At 43.6% G+C, this 19,113-nt stretch overlaps 1 long non-coding RNA gene across 5 annotated transcripts in view; it reads right to left on the bottom strand.

Annotated features, from left to right (window-relative positions):
- The window catches only part of LOC123345861, a 31,975-nt gene extending 13,665 nt beyond the window's left edge, over positions 1-18,310 (bottom strand). The window contains exons 1-11 of one of the 5 annotated variants that reach the window (XR_006572871.1): positions 18,156-18,310; positions 17,036-17,441; positions 12,593-12,692; positions 12,245-12,376; positions 11,793-11,983; positions 11,170-11,350; positions 10,400-10,480; positions 4,351-5,097; positions 3,956-4,076; positions 2,083-2,157; positions 630-841 (exon numbers count right to left, since the gene is read on the bottom strand). This is a non-coding gene — a long non-coding RNA (uncharacterized LOC123345861). Of the gene's footprint in view, positions 1-629; positions 842-2,082; positions 2,158-3,955; positions 4,077-4,350; positions 5,098-10,399; positions 10,481-11,169; positions 11,351-11,792; positions 11,984-12,244; positions 12,377-12,592; positions 12,693-17,035; positions 17,442-18,155 lie in introns of those variants that run through there. The other 4 variants (XR_006572870.1, XR_006572868.1, XR_006572872.1 and 1 more) reach the window with 4 other exon arrangements.
- Positions 18,311-19,113: the final 803 nt, after the last annotated feature.

Raw genomic sequence — 19,113 nt, 5'->3', positions numbered from 1 at the left:
GGCTGGCTGCTGGGGTTTGCAGACTGAGGCCCTGAGCCAAGGGCAAAGAGGATGCTGGGGACACGAGGAAGTGGCCAGATAATTTGCTGCAGTAGCCACTAAGGAAAGTGTCTGAACAGAGGACTGCAAGTCCCCTGGAAAGGGGGGCACAATGTGTGGCACGGCTGGAGGGCTGCGTCGTTGAAGAGGATGCCGCGGTCTTTGGAGAGATGTGGGTCATAAAACAGGAGTGACGATGGTGAGGCACCACCTGAAGAGGGTGCACTAACAAGCAGAGCTAATTCCCAAGACAGCCAGCAGGAGGTGCCACAGTGATGAGTGAATTCTATTACACGGTGTAATATACATTTTATGCATAACTTATTTACTATCCAAGATAATGAAAAGAGAGCCCATATTTGTGTATCTTAAATTTTCTTAAAAAAGAAAAGATTCAGTTGTATTTGATTAATGTTAATCACAGTTTCAATTACTAACTTTTGTAAAACCTGTGGAGAACCACTGATGGGAGGACCAGATTATTTTGGCCAATAGCAGTGCTTACTATAGGTCTAGTCTGCAAAATTAATCTTGTATCCTGGAATAGAGAAGGTTGTTCTCTAAGTCTCTTCTGAAGTACAAGGGTTTCTAACAGCTGACTAAAGTTTGCATCACTAGGGCTTATCATAAATGGAGTCCAGGCAGTTTAAAAATCTTTTTCCAAAGAGTAAGCTCCCATCAGGAATTCCATCATGTAGGCCCACTCCACTCAGTCAAAAGCTTTTTCAGCATACAAAGAGGCTGTGCATGTTTCCAGTAGAACAGGACTACAGAAGAGAAGACAATCAACGGTGTCTAAATGCTTTCAGGAGAAAACACACTTTAGGAATAATTCCCATTTGATCTGTATGACATATTTAGGTTAAAACAGCTTTAATGGAATTGGTTAAAATTGTACTGGTATTTTAGATCTGCATTTAGTAGCAAAACTGGTCTATGCTATAAGTGTAGTCAGGGATTTTTTTCTTTAAGTATTAATATATCAATACAATATGTACTGTCTGTAAGAAGGGAGGACATTGTCTAATATCCAAAATACCATTATATAATTGCACTGTATATTCTCTGCTAAATTTGAAACCAGAGCCTCATAATAATATGAGGGTAGCCCATCATTCCATCGCCTTATTTAAGCTACTAATGTTTCACCCAGAGAAATTGGGTGAACTGTATGCTCTACTTGCACCTCGTTAATGGCAGGCATTGCAGGCCAGTCCCTTCTGCAGATAAAATATGCGTCATACTTAAATGATCTCGAGCTAATTGCAGAAGAGTTAATAGTCTGACACAGATCAAATTAAGTGCTGGGGTAATAAAATAAAACCATAATAATATTTCAAGACTTATAGGTGAAAAGCTCAGCATAAAGGTAAAGTGCTTGAACCACTCATGCCTATCTCAGTCTTCTAACTCCCCTTCCATGCCCCCAGTAGCACTGGTCATAAAATAGATTTTCTGCCCTATGAATTTTAGGATTCAGACTTTTTTCAAATCCTGAACCTGGAGGAAGTAAACAAAAAATAAATAATTTTTTTTTGAAAAAATTTGTTTGGGTCAATTGAAATATTTTGTTTTGACTGACTTAATTATTTTATATAAAGTACATTTCAAAACAAGTCATTTCCATATGAAAAATTGAAAATTTTCATTAAAAAGTGTTGAAATGTGGTATTTTGACATTTTCAAAACTGATTTTTTCCATTATCTGTAAACAAAGTGTCAAAATTGGTACAATTTCACCAAAAATTTGGCTTAGTCAAAATAGGATTTTCTGTTGAAAAACTTTTGATTAAAACAGTTAATTTTGATTAAAGTTCTGGCCAGCACTAGCCCCCAGGCTCCTGTCCCCCTTCCAAGCCCCTACTCTAGGCTCTAAGATATTTGTGCCTCCATGCTACCCAGTCAATCAACAAAACAAACTTGGAATTTGTAGGTCCAAGTCATCTTGGAAATACCATGAGCCAAAAATAGGTTAGGAAAGTGTCCATGAAGTGAAAAACGGATATATTTGAATCACCAAACCAATAAGGTGATACTACTTACCAAAACTAAAATGGCGAGGACCTCATGGAAGATCTGGTTGTAGAGGACAAGCTTGGTCAGCTAATTCAGTTTAAACTAAATGGAAGGATTAAAAAAAAAAAGTTTGCAACTCGGGTCTTTGATTTCAAAAGGGCAAACTTAAAAAAATTAAGGGAAGTAGTTAGGGACATGGACTGGACTGAAGAACTCAATGATCTGAATGTGAAGAAGGCTTAGAATTACTTTGTCAAAATTGTAGAACTATCTGAAGCCTGCATCCCAAGCAAGGGGAAAAGATTCATAGGGAAGGGTTGCAGATCAAACTGGATGAATAAGCATCTCGACACAGGCTATCATGGGCGGCGCGTGAACTGCCAGTCTGGGGGCAAAGCATGGGCAGGGCCATGCCTAGGTGTTTGGGGAGGCACAGTTGGACTGCTATTTGTCTTTCGTTTATTACTACTGACATAGGCACCACACATAAGATTAGACTCCAGTGATCCTGTCCAAGATGCAAGTCAACAAAGCAATTAAGGAGGTGTTTAAATGTAAGAACATGTTTAAATCCTATTGAAACTAATGGGATTTAAGCACCTGCTTAACTACTGTCCTGAATAGAAATAGACCTAAGCAACGCTTAAGTGGCCAGAATTTAAGAAGCATTGAATATGCTCAGCTGTCACAATTGGGACATGGGTTGTCTGACCTAGTGGGCCTGATTCCTGCTCTGACAGGTCAGATACCAGGAGGTCGAGTCCAAGACAAGCCAGAGGGGAAACCCAAAGTCAAGTGTCTGGCAGGCAGGGTCAGGTTACCAGGAGATTAGGAACAGGTATTGCAGCAGAAGCAGCCCTAAGTAGGAATAACCCAATATATGGACAACTTCCCGTGCCTATACTGGGTTTAAATAAAAGCTCGGAACCAATCAGAACTCCCAGCATTCCACCAACCAGATCCCAGGACTGCAGTCCTCTGTCAGAATTCAGCTTCTATTCTGACGGCTGTTAGCAGGTCACTACATGGTAGGTTGGAACTTACTAGTTCCTGAGCAGCCTAAGGTTTGAGACCCATGGTCCCTAATATCAGTACTTAGTGGCTAGTTGGGTGAGCTAGTATCACAGATATCTTATTGTTTTTACTCTCAACCTGCCAGTTGCCACATGGCTAGTGTATGAGAATAGTATATAGAACTGTGTTCTTATCACCATTGTACTTCAGTCTCCTCCAATTGTTTATGTCTACTCTATGTGCCTTTACTTAATTTGGATTGTAAACTCTTTGGGGGAGGAGCTGTCTTTTAATATGTGTTTGTACAACAACCACCAAAGTGGGAATCCAGTTCTCGTTGAGTCTTGCGGGAGCTACTACAACACAAATAAACACATATTGTTAATAATAATCAAGGACAGCTAAACAGATTATTTGACTGGAAAACCTCAAACATTCAATAATCAGCTGGGATTCCACAAAGAACATTACCTGATCTAAACTGCTCCATGTGCTTTTCTAACACTTTCCCTTCTGCCAGTGCTACGCTCAACATCCATACTTTGCTCTCCACAAACAAGATGCATTTAATAACATTGACTCAAAGGACAAAACTCTTGCTTATTAGCAACAATGACCCAGGCAGCATAAAACAAATCTAGCACCAGGACGTGAAATAGAGTTACTTAGTCCAAACTATTAGATACTTTACCAATGCTGCCATCTCATGGATATTGTTCAGTATTGCACCATAACAAAAATTTCTAAGAAAAATCAGCAAAAAAGTACTGGTGGCACCTTAGGCCTGGTCTACACTGGGGATGGGGGGTGGGGAATTGATCTAAGATACGCAACTTCAGCTACGAGAATAGCGTAGCTGAACTCGACGTATCTTAGATCGACTTACCTCCCGTCCTCACGGCGCAGGATCGATGGCCACGGCTTCCCTGTCGACTCTACTTCCGCCTCTCGTTCTGGTGGAGTTCTGGAATCGACGGGGAGCGCGTTCGAGGATCGATTTATTGCATCTAGACGAGACGCGATAAATCAATCCCTGATAGATCGATCGCTACCTGCCAATCCGGTGGGTAGTGTGGATGTACTTTGAGACTAACCATTTTATTTGAGCATAGACTTTCATGGGCTAACACCCACTTCATTGGATGCATGCAGTGGAAGATACAGTAGGAAAATATATATACACAGAAAACAGGAAAAATCAGACTAAAAAAAAAGTATCACATTAAAAAAAATCCTTTCACATTTTTTATTAAGTAATTTTAAATTCATGTTTGAATTTACCTGGATGTCTTCCTTCTCTCTCCTTTTCACATATCTTATATCTTCAACAGTCATTGAGGTTGCACTGAATCGTCCCCACTAAGAGTGAAAAATCAACACTGAAATCTGGCAGAGAGAAAGTAGAAAAGTAGCTCAGATCTGCTCAATAATGTATTAAACTTCATGATCTTTTAAGAAAGGCTCTTCAGGGCACTATGCAGATTAGGAGATTGGGAATGCAATAGGGTTTATTACCACAAGGTCTTTGGTTTCAGTCTAGCTAAAGGTTGGGAGAGACTTTCCGTGAGAGGCATCTGACGGTTGTTTGGAGGACTGCATAAAACAAGTTGGTGATTCTTACTTCTTTCCCTGGTAGGACTGAGATACATAGCCCAAAAGACCCACCATCAAAACTGACAATCTCAGGAGACGGGTCGGGGCACATGGTCCCTCTGGGATAGGGTTGAAGCACACTGGCAGTGGCTTATGAAACTTGCAGTGTTGTAGCCCATATTCCACCTGTTGTGTCCAGTAAAAATAGAGGACTTCATTCTTCAGGGCCTGCCAGTCTGGCTCTTTCACCAGCACTACATTGATTTTATAATTAAAATAAATGAAAAGGATACATAAGGTCTCAGTCAGCTTCTTGCTGAGTTTCTTCTAGTTCTTATACTTCAAGATCAAGGAGGCCATTTGTTGTATGTCTTATGAGGACATCCGTTTCACTAAGAACTGGGCTGAGACGCCCATCTCATTTTCTACAGGTATCTGTAGATACATTTTTAGTAAATCTGATCAGAATTGGAATTAGTTACTTAGAGATAAAAGGCTCTATATCCCTATTTCCCATTCCCTAAGCTGTCCAATTTAATGCCCTCCCATAACTTCTTGATACTCTATCCTTTTTTCGACTGGGGAAAAATTATTCCTCCTTTCTCCATTTTGTTTAATTTTTCTTGGATCTTGTCTACATGTGGGGTAATACAACGGGATGTGATTTGTAAAGTGAACTAACTGGCCCTACTGGTGCACACTAAAAGTTCCCTAGTGCGCTTTAACATAGTGCTGTTTGAAACAACACTACATTAAAGTGCACTAGGGAATTTTTAGTGCACACCAACAGGGTATACATGGTCCAATTAACATGACACACATTAGTGCACTTTAGAAATCATATCCCATAGTTTGCATTACCCCACTGTGTAGACCTAGCCTTGGACTCCTGCTAGTTGTTGTGATCTTGACTAGATAATTTACTGTCCCATTTCACAGCCTTTAATGGCTGTGCTGGTTGCCAGAGATGGAAATCAAAGAGAACCAAAAAGGTTTTTAAAGATGTTTTCTTTGAAATTGCTTTTCTCTTTTTTTCTCCAGGAGAAGGCCTACTGTTTGACAAGTTTATTTTGGAATGAAAGGAGGAGCAGTGGAGGGGACATGGGGTATGTTTATGAACATAAGTGAAAGGCAAAGCCCTAGAAACAGGGAGACAATTCCTTTGAAAAGATGGAGCTTGTCTGAGCATAAATGAGAAATGGGTCACCTGTATGGCCATGCTGTGATTTGGACAAAAGAAGCATTTTCCAAATACTTTGGGGAATTTTAAGAGTATAACTTTGTATAACGGTGTGGCCATTGTTAACATGTATAGCTATGCAAGCTAAGTTAATGCTATAAGGGTGTCACAGTTAGGGGGCTCACCCACTTTCTGGGTGCTCTGAATGCACCCACTTGGGCCTCTTCTTGCCTTTACCTGTCTCAGGGTGGAATCACATAACTCTTCCACAAGTTCCTGGGCACACTACCCTTTATATACCAACTCTATAGGTCTGACTGGGTTTTGGGCACCTGCATTTCCTTCAGTTAGGAACCTGTGACTGGTGATATAGCTCAACAGCTTTTAAAAAACAAAGTCTTTTGATTCAGGATTTGGATCAAAGCAGAGGGAAAAAAATGTTAAAACTGGCAACCTACACATGTGTCATCTAATCTTATGCTTTGCTAGAATATAAACTAGATGGGCTTTCCTCTGAACTTACAGGAGCCGAACAGAACCAGAATGTTAAGCTGCATCTACTCTAGGGACTTTGGCCAGCAGCGGCACAGTTATGTTGATCAAGGATCATACCGCTGCACACTCCTGACTGACATAGCTATGCTGACAGGAAACTGTAGTGCACACATAGCTCTAGCGTATGCACAGTTATACTGGTATAGATGTGCTTTATAATGATAGAGTGTATTCCCATCTAGGAAGGGGAATAAGATCTACCATTCTAAAGAACCTTTAACCATGCTAGGGCTTATACCAGCATAATTATTTTGGTAAATAATATCACAGCCCTAACTGACATAGTTACACTGGTATAAAAACTGTTTGTAGACCAGGCCTTACAGGGTATGTCTACACTGCAGCTGAGAGCATACCTCCCAGCCCAGGTAGACAGACTTGTGCTAATTCCATAGCAGTGTTGACATTGCAGCAGGGCTGGCAGCATGGTCTGGTTACCTGAGTGTAAGTCTGTGGGACCAAGCTTGGGTGGCTAGCCTGAGCCGCTGCCCATGCAGCAATATTCACACTTCTGTTTTTAGCATGCTAGCTTGAGCAGAACTAGCGTGTCTGTCTACCTGGTCTGGGAGGCAGACTTCTGAAGCTGCAGCATAGACATACCTGCATTCTCCAAGCAAGCTCAGCTCTGCATGAGTATCTGTGTGACTCTCTGCTACTCTCACGGTACGTCTACACTACCCGCTGGATCGGTGGGTAGCGATCGATCTGTCGGGGATTGATTTATCGCATGTAGTGTAGATGCAATAAATCAATCCCAGATCGCTCTCCCATCGACTGCTGAACTCCAGCAGCGTGAGAGGCAAAAGCAAAGTTGACGGAGGAGCCGTGGCCGTCGATCCCGCACCGTGAGGACGTGAAGTAAGTAATTTTAATTCGATCTAAGATACGTTGACTTCAGCTATGCTATTCTCATAGCTGAAGTTGCATACCTTAGATCGACCCCCCCCCACCCCAGTGTAGACCAGGCCTCAGTGTGACCTACCTGATTCAAACTGGTTTTGATGCTCCCAAGAAGCACAGGCTAGAGCCATTAAAGATACTTGCTCTGTTATTGTCTCTTAAAGACCCTTAAGTGTAAGCTGTTAGACTATTGGAAAGGGCCTCTCCCTCTTTCCCTAGGTGGATAGGCTCTCCTACCCTGGCAGGCAGGTAGGGTGAACTATCTGAGGGTATGGAAAATATCACTCTGGCAGGTCCAGATTCATTATTAAAAATCATCCCCATGTGTGCCACAACATATAATCAAACATCATGCTTCAGGGCATAGAAATTCACCACACACTCACATCGTGAATACAACATTGCGCAAGTTGAGAGAAGCATGGTGGAGGGGGATGGGTTAACTTCCCCCACAGGTACTGGGAGAGACAAGGTCTCTTCTTGGACCAACTTTAGCTTTCGAGCTTTGCAGAGCTCATCAGGGTGTCTTACAAATTGTTGTAATGAGCCATAAAATCAGTCTCTCTATTGAGTCCATGTTTTTTAGTGTCTAGCAGGGTTATGAATTTAAGTTCCCATGCTCATCCCATGTACAAAGTTGTGCATGTTTCCTTTGAGGACAAGGACTGAGAGGATTAATATGGAGTGACTGCTTTATGAAAAGTGTTTGCCTACACGCGATAGGGTGTTTTTGTCAACAGGTATTGTCTAATGCTGTAAGCAGGATACCAGAGGAGGTCAGGAATTTTTTGCTGGAATGATTTGCCCATTTTGCAAAATTGAAACTTTCCCATTGAAAGTCTTGGTTTTGCTGACCATTTTTGATTTTCCATTAGAGAAACTGAAATGACAACTCCCTGGCCAGTGGCAGAAAGTGAAAAAGACAAGTGCCTTCCAGGTGGGCATCTGAGAAGCCAATGAATTCTGTTTCAGTTCTCACAAACGGATTTTTTTCTGCAAATTCCTTCCCATGAAAATTTTCCACTTTTTACCTTGTTCTCACTAGCTACTTTGTCCTATAACCTAACTCTATATCAGCTGTGAATCTATTCTGGGGCCTTCTTCCCTCTTGATAAGCACCAAGAGCAGATCTCTTTCTGTCAACCAGCCCCAATAAATATTTGGTCCCGACATCCATGAAACTGCCAAACCCCCTCTATCCTTTTCCTCAAAAGTCATTCTGACTCCCCTGCACAGAGCTGCTGTGCTCTCTGGCAATCCCCTATGTCAGACAAGTGCCAATTTCCCAGCCCAGGCATCAAATTCTCTTGCTATTCTCACACACGTTTAATTCTCTTCCAAGTTTTGGAACATTCCTGCTACTATCAGTCATTCCCTCCCAGCCCTCAGAACATACAGCAAGATACAGTTGTAGCTGAGATCAGAATCTATATCAGGGGTCAGCAACCTTTTAGAAGTGGTGTGCCGAGTCTTCATTTATTCACTCTAATTTAAGGTTTCGCGTGCCAGTAATACATTTTAATGTTTTTAGAAGGCCTCTTTCTATAAATCTATAATATATAACTAAACTATTGTTGTATGTAAAGTAAATAAGGTTTTTAAAATGTTTAAGAAGCTTTATTTAAAATTAAATTAAAATGCAGAGCCCCCCAGACCGGTGGCCAGGTGAGTGCCACTGAAAATCAGCTGGTGTGCCGTGTTTGGCACACGTGCCATAGGTTGCCTACCCCTGATCTATATGAATGCAGAGAAACTCCTATGACATTGGTGGGGTTACTCCACATGTATACTAGAGTAACTCAGGCCTGATTTACACTAGCAAATTATTATAACTGTGTCACTCAGGGGTGTGAAAAATCCTACCCCTGAGCAATGCAGTTAAACTGACCTAACCCACAGTGTAGATAGTGTGGTGGATTACAGATGCCGCTGGGAGAAACTTAGGTAGCGTCTTCATGGAAGTGCTAGAGCAGCTTTGCTACACTGGTGCTGCTGTAGTGTCTTATGTGTTGACAAACCCTGAGAGCAGAATATCTGAAACCTAGGTTTCAGGGCCCACCACCTGGAAACTAGACAGCTTTCTAAGGATTAATTAACATACTCCCTTCTCCAGTGTACGTATTCCTCCTTTCCACCCTTTCTGACCATAGTGGAGTCTTGTCTTCTCCATTTTAAGGCTTTTTATCTGGCCTGTATTTCATTCACTTGGTTTCTTTTGTCTCATTTGAAATCCTGATGGTTACTATGTTATTACTCATTCTTCTATCACCAGCTGGAACCTGCCTAGCTTTGATCTCGGCAGTACATTAACCAGTCATTTGGTGGCATGACTTTCAAATCATTTAGGATCCAAATTTAGGTTTAGTGTTTAAAAAAAGGAAAGGCATCAAACTGAACAATAAAAGTGCTTGGATTCATTAAATAACAAAACATTCAACTACAAATGTGTTTAAAATATCACACACACACACATACACCTAAATTTAGGCCATGTTGGAATCCCATCACAACTGCACTGAATTAGTGCAGGGGAACCAGGACATGAAATTTAAGAGTGTCATTTCACTGCTCTAGCATAGTAAAGTGCCAGAGTAAACAAATACCATCAAGTACAATAGATTTTTAATAACCTGGGGTGTTACTAGTGACATAGGCAAATACTACTTTAAAAAATGATGTTTAATCTTTAAATTATCATTAAGCCAACTTCCTGGAGGACTGCAAATCTTGAGGAGTGGGGAGAAGGGGCACACCTCTTTTGGTAGCTGACTTAGAGGGGGCCTGAAGTAAACAGAATAAAAAGAAACACAAAACAGGTGGGGTTCAGGTCTTACACTACCTGCTCCATAAACTGGGATGTTATTTACCTGTATTCGCCCTTCAGAACCCATCAGAAGAACAGGAAGCTAAATGAAGGCCTTTCTCTCAGGGAGTTTAATACGTGAGAGTGACTCTGTATGCCTGAACATGTGTATTTTTGGTGTGTGTGGGAGAGAGTCTGTGTAGGGATAACAGTCTTGCCAACCACAAGCATTCAAAAATCACATGTCATATCCCCACAAAACAGGTGACTGGCTTAAAAGTGTGAGATTTAAAACATACCTTTTGGGTTCTTTTCATTTTCCTTCTCGTGTTGGAATGTTTAGGGTTGCATTTTCAAGCTTTTCTCTGCAGTCATCAGGGCTAGACAGTTTTTAAAAAACAATGAGAGCTGAGATTCTAAGCTGTTGGGACTCAAACACAAATATCATGAGAATTGGTAATTAGCGTTACCAATTGTCCCGATTTTATAGCAACAGTCCCGATATTTGAGGCTTTTTCTTGTATAGAAGGCTATTACCCCCCACCCTCTGTCCCGATTTTTCACACTTGCGGTCTGGTCACCCTATTGGTAATAGTGGATATAGGTTGTATGTGTTTATGGTTTGTATTGCGTAAGTGGGTGAGATACACACCTAAGTGTACACTGTGTGGGAAAGTGGACTTGAGTGTTTGGATGTAGGATGTATACATTTGGGTGCACACAGGAACACAGTCTTAAGTAGGCTGGGTCACCTGGGGTTGTGGACCTACAAGGTAGGTCTAAGGCCAATTGGCCACTGGCAAGCGGAGATGAACACATCTTAGTCTGAAAGTTGTGCTCCATGACTGGGAAACAGGTAGGGAGGCTTGGCTATCCCTGCCCCTGGTGTTTTCTCTTGTACGTTGCCTGCTCCTTTTGGGACATGATGCTACTAGCAGTAATGCCACAAAGTACATTTGTGGCCTGGGGTGGATGCACGAGATTTAACTTTGCATTTGAGGCTGAGAATGAGTCACAGACTGTTTTGGTTTGTCTTCTGAGTTTTGAACTTCTGAGTTTGGTAACTGACCTTTTGCCAGCCAGAGGGCAACGTGTCATTATTCTCTGCTTCATCACTGCTCTGCACCGCATCCATCTCCAGTTAGCTTCTAACTGAGCAGATTCAGTCACACAGTGTCCCCTGACTGGCGAGTGAAGACTATACCACTCTGATTCTGTTGTCCAGTATTAAGAATCAGGTCCCTGTCCACCTCAAAGGAAGCAAGAGCATTATAAATATATTCATACAAGTTGTTTGAGCTCTAAGATGTTTTGAATAGCCACATTCCATTGTTGATCCTGGCACTTCTCTAAGAGCAGGGGTGGCTCTAGGATTTCCGCTGCCCCAAGCACGGCGGCACGCCGCGGGGGGCGCTCTGGCGGTTGCCGGTCCCGTGGCTGCGGTGGACCTCCCGCAGACGTGCCTGCGGAGGGTCCGCTGGTCCCGTGGCTCCGGTGGACCTCCCGCAGGCATGCCTGCGGATGCTCCACCGGAACCGCTTGCTGCCCTCCCGCAGGAGGCCGCCCCAAGCGCGCGCTTGGCGTGCTGGGGTCTGGAGCCGGCCCTGTCTAAGAGCACTTTCAGTCTCCTGGGGAATGGCAGCATATGTGTACATTGTGATGTATTGAAAACTGTGTTAAAATTATCTGTACCTTTAAATCCTCCGTGGTTTTCCGGGCCCTGCTTGCAAGCTAGGGGCTCTGTAAGGAAGTACGCAATCAGGTCCTAGAAGCAGTCAGTCAGCAAACAGACAGCCTAGAATAAGGAGGGATGGGCTGTGCCTCTCTGCCTTGGGGAGCATGGTGCTTTGTCTTTCTGTTTCGGGTTTGTGCTATTCTGAATTCTAAGAAATAAAGTAGTGTCAGGTTGCAATCTTCCATTAAGAATATTTGTTTTAATCTAACTTCTCTGTGTGTATGCTGTGAACAAAACACAAGTGTAAACAGAGTCAGTGTTATATACTCCACCCCTTTGATAGGGTAGGATGAGTTTAAATAATACTTGGTCTGGTGCTTCAGGAATGTGGAATGTTCAGGGCTGTCAATGCAGGGAGGACATGCTCACTCTATCCTGTCTTGTACTGACACCGGGCTCTTGCACTTACTGGCTATCAAATGGCAATTGTACTGCTCCAGGTCTGACAGTCTCTAAGTAGGTTCAAAACATAGGGATGATTCCCCCGATGACAACTTAACGGCAGAGGGAGGAGGAAGGAAAGGGTGCTGCTTCCCTCATTCTGTGGAGTAAAGGCCCTTGGTAAGGCATGAAGAGAAATGAATGGCTCAGTCCAAAAACTGGTGAAAATTGCCAGATGCAAGGTCACTTGTGGAGGCAAAGTGCCACTTTTACACCAATGCATTTTTAAACAGAAAATATCTGCATGCAACTTTTAATATGTCAGGTAAAAACCACATGTTGCTTTCAGATTTCTGGTTGTACAAGATGAACAAACCTTAGGTCCTTAATCCTTGCAAAGGCTATAGGTCATGTGCTCCTTTACAGTTCCCCACAAACACTTTTGTTTGTCTGGTTATGGTTTGGGAACATGGCTCCTGGAAAACATAATATTGTGAAATGTGTTTACTGTTCTGTAATTAATTGGACTCAGTTAAATAATGGTATTACAACTAAAGAAAAGGTCTGCTGGATTAATCTCTAGGTGGCCTTGCTTCCCCTTCATCTGGCCTGTAACTGAAAGAGCAGTGCTAATAGCAGCTTCCGACTGCTATCTGCGGAACCAGGCCTTGTAGAAAACCTACCTGGCACTGCCTGTCTGCCCTGGGAGGAAGAAATTATTGCACTGAGCCCGGGGCTGGAGAGCAGCCTTCCACCTCAGTCACATGTTTATTTATCTCTCCTTCCTGCATAATATTCTTAGTACAAGTAGATGGCCTGGGTTAGAGGCTTAGTCTATTGAAAATAGCTTGGTGTTGGTTGCATCTCTAAATTACGTGATACCTAAGGCAAGGGGCACCTTTACAAATATGGTTTCTGGGTAAGGTTGCCAACTTTCTAATAGCAGAAAATCAAAAACCCTTGCCCTGCCCCCTGCCCCACCCCTTCCCCGAGGTCCCACCCCTGCCTTGCCTCTTTTCCACCTCCCTCCCTCTGTTGCTCGCTCTCCTGCCACCCCCATCACTCACTCATTTTCACTGGGCTGGGGCAGGTGGTTGGGGTGTGGGAGGGGTGAGGGCTCCAGGGTGGGGCCAGAAATGAAGGGTTCAGGGTGTGGGAGGGGGCTCTGGGCTGGGGATGGGGCTGAGGGATTTGGAGTATGGGAGGGGGCTCCAGGCTGGGGTAGGGGGTTGGGATACAGAAGGGGGTGAGGGCTCTGGCTGGGGGTGCAGGCTCAGATGTGGGACTGGGGATGAGGGGCTTGCGGTGCAGGAGGGGGCTCTGGGCTGGGGCCAAGGAGTTCGGAGTGTGGGAGGGGGTGCAGGATCCAGGAGGGAGGTGGGGTGCAGGAGGGGGCTCAGGGCTGGGGCAGGACGTTGGGGTGTGGAAGAGGGTTTGGGGTATGGGCTCTGGGCAGTGCTTACCTCAGGCAGTTCCTGGGAGTGGCCAGCATGTCCCTCAGGCTCCTAGTCATAGAGGCAGCCAGGGGGCTCTGCTGCACGCTGCCCCTGCCCACAGGCACTGCCCCTGCAACTTCCATTGGCTGTGGTTCTTGGCCAATGGGAACTGAGGGGCTGGTGTTCTGGGCAGGGGCAGTGTGCGGAGCTCCCATGGTCACCCCTATGCCTTGGAGCAGGAGGGACATGCTGGCTGCTTCCTGGGAGGCGGAGCCACGCAGAATTGGGTAGGGAGCCTGCCAGCCCCACTGTGCTGCCAACCAGACTTTTAACAGCCTGGTCAGACACCTAGCAACCAGGGCCGGCTCCAGGCACCAGTCCAGCAAGCAGGTGCTTGGAGTGGCCAATGGAGAGGGGTGGCACGTCCGGCTCTTCGGCTGCGGGTCCCTCACTCCCTCTCGGAGTGAAGGACCAGCTGCCGAATTCTGAAGCCACGGTGGTAGAGCTGATTGCGACCACGGCTTTTTTTTTTTTTGCGTTGCTTGGGGCGGCAAAACCCCCGGAGCCGGCCCTGCTAGCAACTCTGTTCCTGGGAGAACACAGATTAGACAGGATTAACTCCTCTCACCAGCTTCCTGGCATATGTGCGGGGATACTGTGGCTTTTTAAAATAGTAGTGACCAGCCTCTGACTTGAACTAACTAATTAGGCCTCAAGTTTGAGAATAAAATATATATATTTTTATGGTAAGGTTATTTTTTCTCTAGATTTTTAATTTCCGAACTTTCCTGAGAAGGACTTGAAAGATGCAATGATTAGAAACAAACAAAAACCAACCCACAGTAGTTTACATTTCTATAGCAACTTTTACCTGGAAAGATGCTCAAGCACTTTACAAATTGTTCCCTGTTTATACATACAGTCAAACGGGGGAGGTGGGGAGCAGGAGGGTGGGAATAAGGCAGCAGTTCCATGCCAGCAACTTTACAGCTGTAATTGTGGAGGCCGAGAGGCTAGAGGGATGAGCACAGAGTTAAGAAACATTTCACTTCCAGTCCTGGCTCTGTCACTTGCCTTGGGCAAATCTCTTTGCCTCAGTTTCCTCAGCTGTCAAATACAGGAATAAAACTTACTTTCTTCCTCTCATGAGTATGGTGAGGATTAATTGATTAATACTTGTACAGTACTTTGAACATAGTTCCTTGATAATAATTTGGGGGCTGCATTAGAACATTGTAGATATATTAATGTATATTACATACTTATCTTGCATCCGACAAAGTGGGTATTCACCCACGAAAGCTCATGCTCCAAAACGTCTGTTAGTCTATAAGGTGCCACAAGACTCTTTGCTGCTTTTACATACTTATTGAATCTAACAGTTTAAGACAGGAAGTGAAGAATAATAACTTCTCCAAATGAAATGGTGGGAGAGGGGTGGATTTCAGATAAGAAGAATGTAATTATCCAAATTGGAATTTGACTAAATTACTGGAAGTAACTCTACTGTTCTGGAAAACATCATCTTTACTATGGATCTTTAACGACCACAAGCTGTAAGGTTTTATATTTTAATTAAAAAATATGATCCCGTTTCCCAAGCACTATAATGGGGCATTGGCTCAGAGGGAAATGCCCCTCATTCTCCCACAGTATTCTGGGATTTTCCTTGGAGAGTGTCCCTCCAAATACTGGCCTCTGCTTAACATTCAGTTTCAGTGCAAACACTGCCTAAGGCAGTGAGACAGTCTTAGTAAGGACCTTCACCCCATGAGGTATCTCAAGGACAAATTTGCCTCTGCTTGATGCAGATTCAAAAAGGCTGCTGACTTTGCTAGAATTTTTCTCAGCGAGCATCCAGGGAACTCCTCTGTTAGCAGTAAAAGGTCTGAACTTCAGTTGTGTGGATTTGGGGAGCTCTGTGGACAATAGCTGGGTTGTGACCCAGTTTCCTGTAAGCCCCTTACATGATTAATGAATTGTAATCACTAGTTTTTAATGGCTACTGAAGGACATTTTTAAGGGGAAATAAAACAATATTATGATTTGAATGTGGGGCACATGTCTTGTTAATGGAGTCTGAAGCAAAAATATCTGTACCATGGCGTAGCTACTGTGAGAGGACTACATAGAACGTAGCACTCTATATGGTATTGGTGACACTGTAGACACCTGCACTGGAGAGTGGCGCATGACTGAGTGGCTATGTGGGGTTTGTGGGGAGATGAGATTAAAGATTAATTTCCATGCTGTTCTGACACAGTAAGACAAATCCGGGAGCAAGCGTTTGGTTTGCCATGTCATTTACACCCAGCAGGGAGTTGGGATGATATTTCCCCTTTTCTATTTCTGTATAAGAAATGTGTTGCTTAAAGCATGGACTTTCTTCCCACCCACGAGCCCATCCTCACTTCTCATTCAATCCCATAGCAGCCATAATGCTGAATCAGACACACCACTATCTCTTTGGCAATGAGTTCTGATCTTACAAATGCAGGTTTACGACTTCAGCATGAGATTGAGCGGGAGAAGAGAAACTGATTGACAGTCTTCATGGGGCTAGCCTCTCAGCTCTATTGACTTCAATGGAGTTACCTGAATTTATAGCAGCTGAGGATTTGGCCCCATCTATCCCCAGCACTGTGCAGTACACTCCATGGTTATGCGGCTACTGGCAGACACAGCTGTGCTTTTGTGATTCTGGGAGGAATTAGATTAGTGGGAGGACTTCGTGCAGAGTTGTATTAATGCAGAACTCAGACTGTGCACAAACAAGAAAATGCTAGTTTAATTCACACTGATTACCTGTGAAACCCAGGATGGGAGCTGAGAGCCTTTGCTATGGTGTCTTTCATTAGCTGACATATAATTTGGGCTATGTGAATGCATGAATAGTTGGGCACAATTTAGCTCCTCCTAGATTATTGAGAGTTGATGTCTGTGCAACGGTTGTAAATTTGGAGTAACTCCACTGACTGCAGAGGAAACTCTCCAGGTTAACTCTGGTGTAAATCAGTTGAGAATGTGATTTAAAATGTTTTCAGATTTCCAATCACATCTCAGGTTAGATCTATGCTCTCTAAGTCATAAGGCATTAATATTCACTCTAAGTAATTTGTTAGCAAATGAACACATGGTACAATATTTTTTGTAGATCTCAGAGTATTATAGTAACTTACAGGGGTAAATTCAGTTAGTAGAATCCACGATTTAAAAAAAAATCAGTTTATTTACACTCATGTTACCCATTCCTAAACTGAGAAGCCAATCTAGTTCTGAATATTTGGCAACAATGCTGGTAAACTGCTAGGTGGGGGTTAATTATAGTTTTTTCATGTTTCTACAAAAATGGCTTTCACACAGAAACAGTTTCTCATACTTACAGCTGAAATTTGTCACCATGGCAATGTTTTGAATTTGTAGGGGTGGGGTTCTGCAGGCAAAGATGATGTGGCTGCTGCCTCAGGAATTTTTTTTTCATTTTTCTTCTTCTTTTTTAACTGCTGTGTGGTTCTAAAGCATTGGAAAGTGATCTTCATGAATGAACCAGTGTGAGGCCTTAGAACTAACCTCTCTCTCCCCCACACCTTTCTTTTAAAGAAAAGATATTTTAAATTTTGGGTAACTTCCTCCTTTAGTCATCTGTCTCCATGTGTCTTCAGCAGCCACTGATAACATGACAGCAGCCCAGGGGGCACTGCAGGACTATGTTTTGCTTAGCTTCTTGTGATGTCATCACCTGTTGCCAGGGAAACACAGAATCTTGAACTTGGGTCCCAGCAGCTGAGCCTTGGAGGAAATGTTTTTCAGTTATTGGTTTTAATATGAAAATGTCTTTATCACATTTAAGTCACCATATAATTGTCCAACTGATTTGGGGTCTTAAACAGGTTTCTCTCTCTGTGTGTGTGTATATATATATATATATATATATATATATATATATATATATATATATATATATATATATATAATGAAAGAAATTTGCTGTTCAGCTTTTAAAAAACTACAAATATTAAAAACAAGCACCCCCAAACCCCCAAACGCCCAGACACTGTCAATACAATTTTTATTACTGAGATGTGGCCAATCGCCACGTTGACCACAATATGTTGTTAATTTAAATTGCATTGCACCCCTTCCTGCTACCCTCAGTCTCTCTTTAGACTGTGAGAAGAAGGATAATCTCAAGGTTAAGGCACTGGACTAGGACTCAGGAGATTTAGGCTCAGCTATTTTGTCATGACCAACAGGTCCAAATCCAGGCCTGCAGAGTATATAGGAGCAGCCATGCACCAACGCTCCACTTGACAGCCAGCTGACAACTGCTTACCTGGGACCCATAAAACCCAGCCCCAGTGTGAGGCTCTGCCCCTGGGTTCTGACTGGTGGAGTCCCAGAACAACTGATTGACCCACTGGCCCTACTTAAACCAGCAACAGGAACCTGTCTGAACAACTGGGCTCCACCCTGCTCTGGACTATGTGCCTTGTGCTTCCTGACCTGGCTTGACTCCTGGCATCTGACTTGTGATTCTTGGCACAGTTTGGCTCCTGCCACTGACCCCGTGGTATCCTGATCTGGCCTGACTCTGGTTCTTGACTCTTTGTTCTGATCTCCAGTTTCTCTCTTGCTTCTGTCCTCCCAATATTCTGACCCAGCTGACTCGACTCCTGTGTCACAACTGTGAACTCTGGCTCTGACTACGAGGTTTGGCTGCCCATGACCTGGCTGTGACATGTTGACTCTGCCACAGCCTCCCTGTGTGACCTTGGACAAGTCACTCAATCCCTCTATGCTTCAACTCCCAGTCTGTAAAATGGGAATACTAATACTACTTTTCTTCCACCCTTGGTCTGTCTTGTCCATTTACATCACAAGCATTTTGGGACAGGGACTATCTCTTACTATGTATTTGTACAGTGCCAAGCATAGGGGCGCCCTGATGTCAGTTGGGCCTCTGTGTGAGTGACTAATACTAATAAATAATGACAATAGCAAGTATCTCAGGGGAAGGACAATACCTTCTTTTCCATTTGGGAAGTGTCTAGCACATTGTGGGTGCAATCACAAACACTAGACTACTTTCCATAGCTATATAGCCACACCTGTACTTGTATTGATGCAGACACTCAGACCCTTCTTTTCTTTCCCTCATCCAGACTAAATGATGAGCAGACAGGTGTGGAGGAAACAAGAAGCTGGCCTCAGCTTTCATCTGATTTGGCACTCATGTAGACGTACCTGCGCTGCTGTACTCTACCTAGCTTGCTAAAAATAAAAGTGAGGATGTGGCAGTTCAGGGTACACAAGCCCGCATGAACCCCCACTGGTCCATCTTCCCTTGTGCAGCTGGTGCTGAAGCCTGCACCATGACGTCCACATTGCTATTTTTAATGAGCTAGCTAGAGTGCAGATAGTGCAGGTACACCTACATGAGCTGCCATTCACACCCCCCAGC

This window comes from Mauremys mutica, chromosome 1 (genome assembly GCF_020497125.1).
Source record: "Mauremys mutica isolate MM-2020 ecotype Southern chromosome 1, ASM2049712v1, whole genome shotgun sequence".
NCBI lineage: Eukaryota > Metazoa > Chordata > Testudines > Geoemydidae > Mauremys > Mauremys mutica.
The sequence above is the reverse complement of the archived record's forward strand: the minus strand, read 5'-3'. Positions and strand labels throughout refer to the sequence as shown.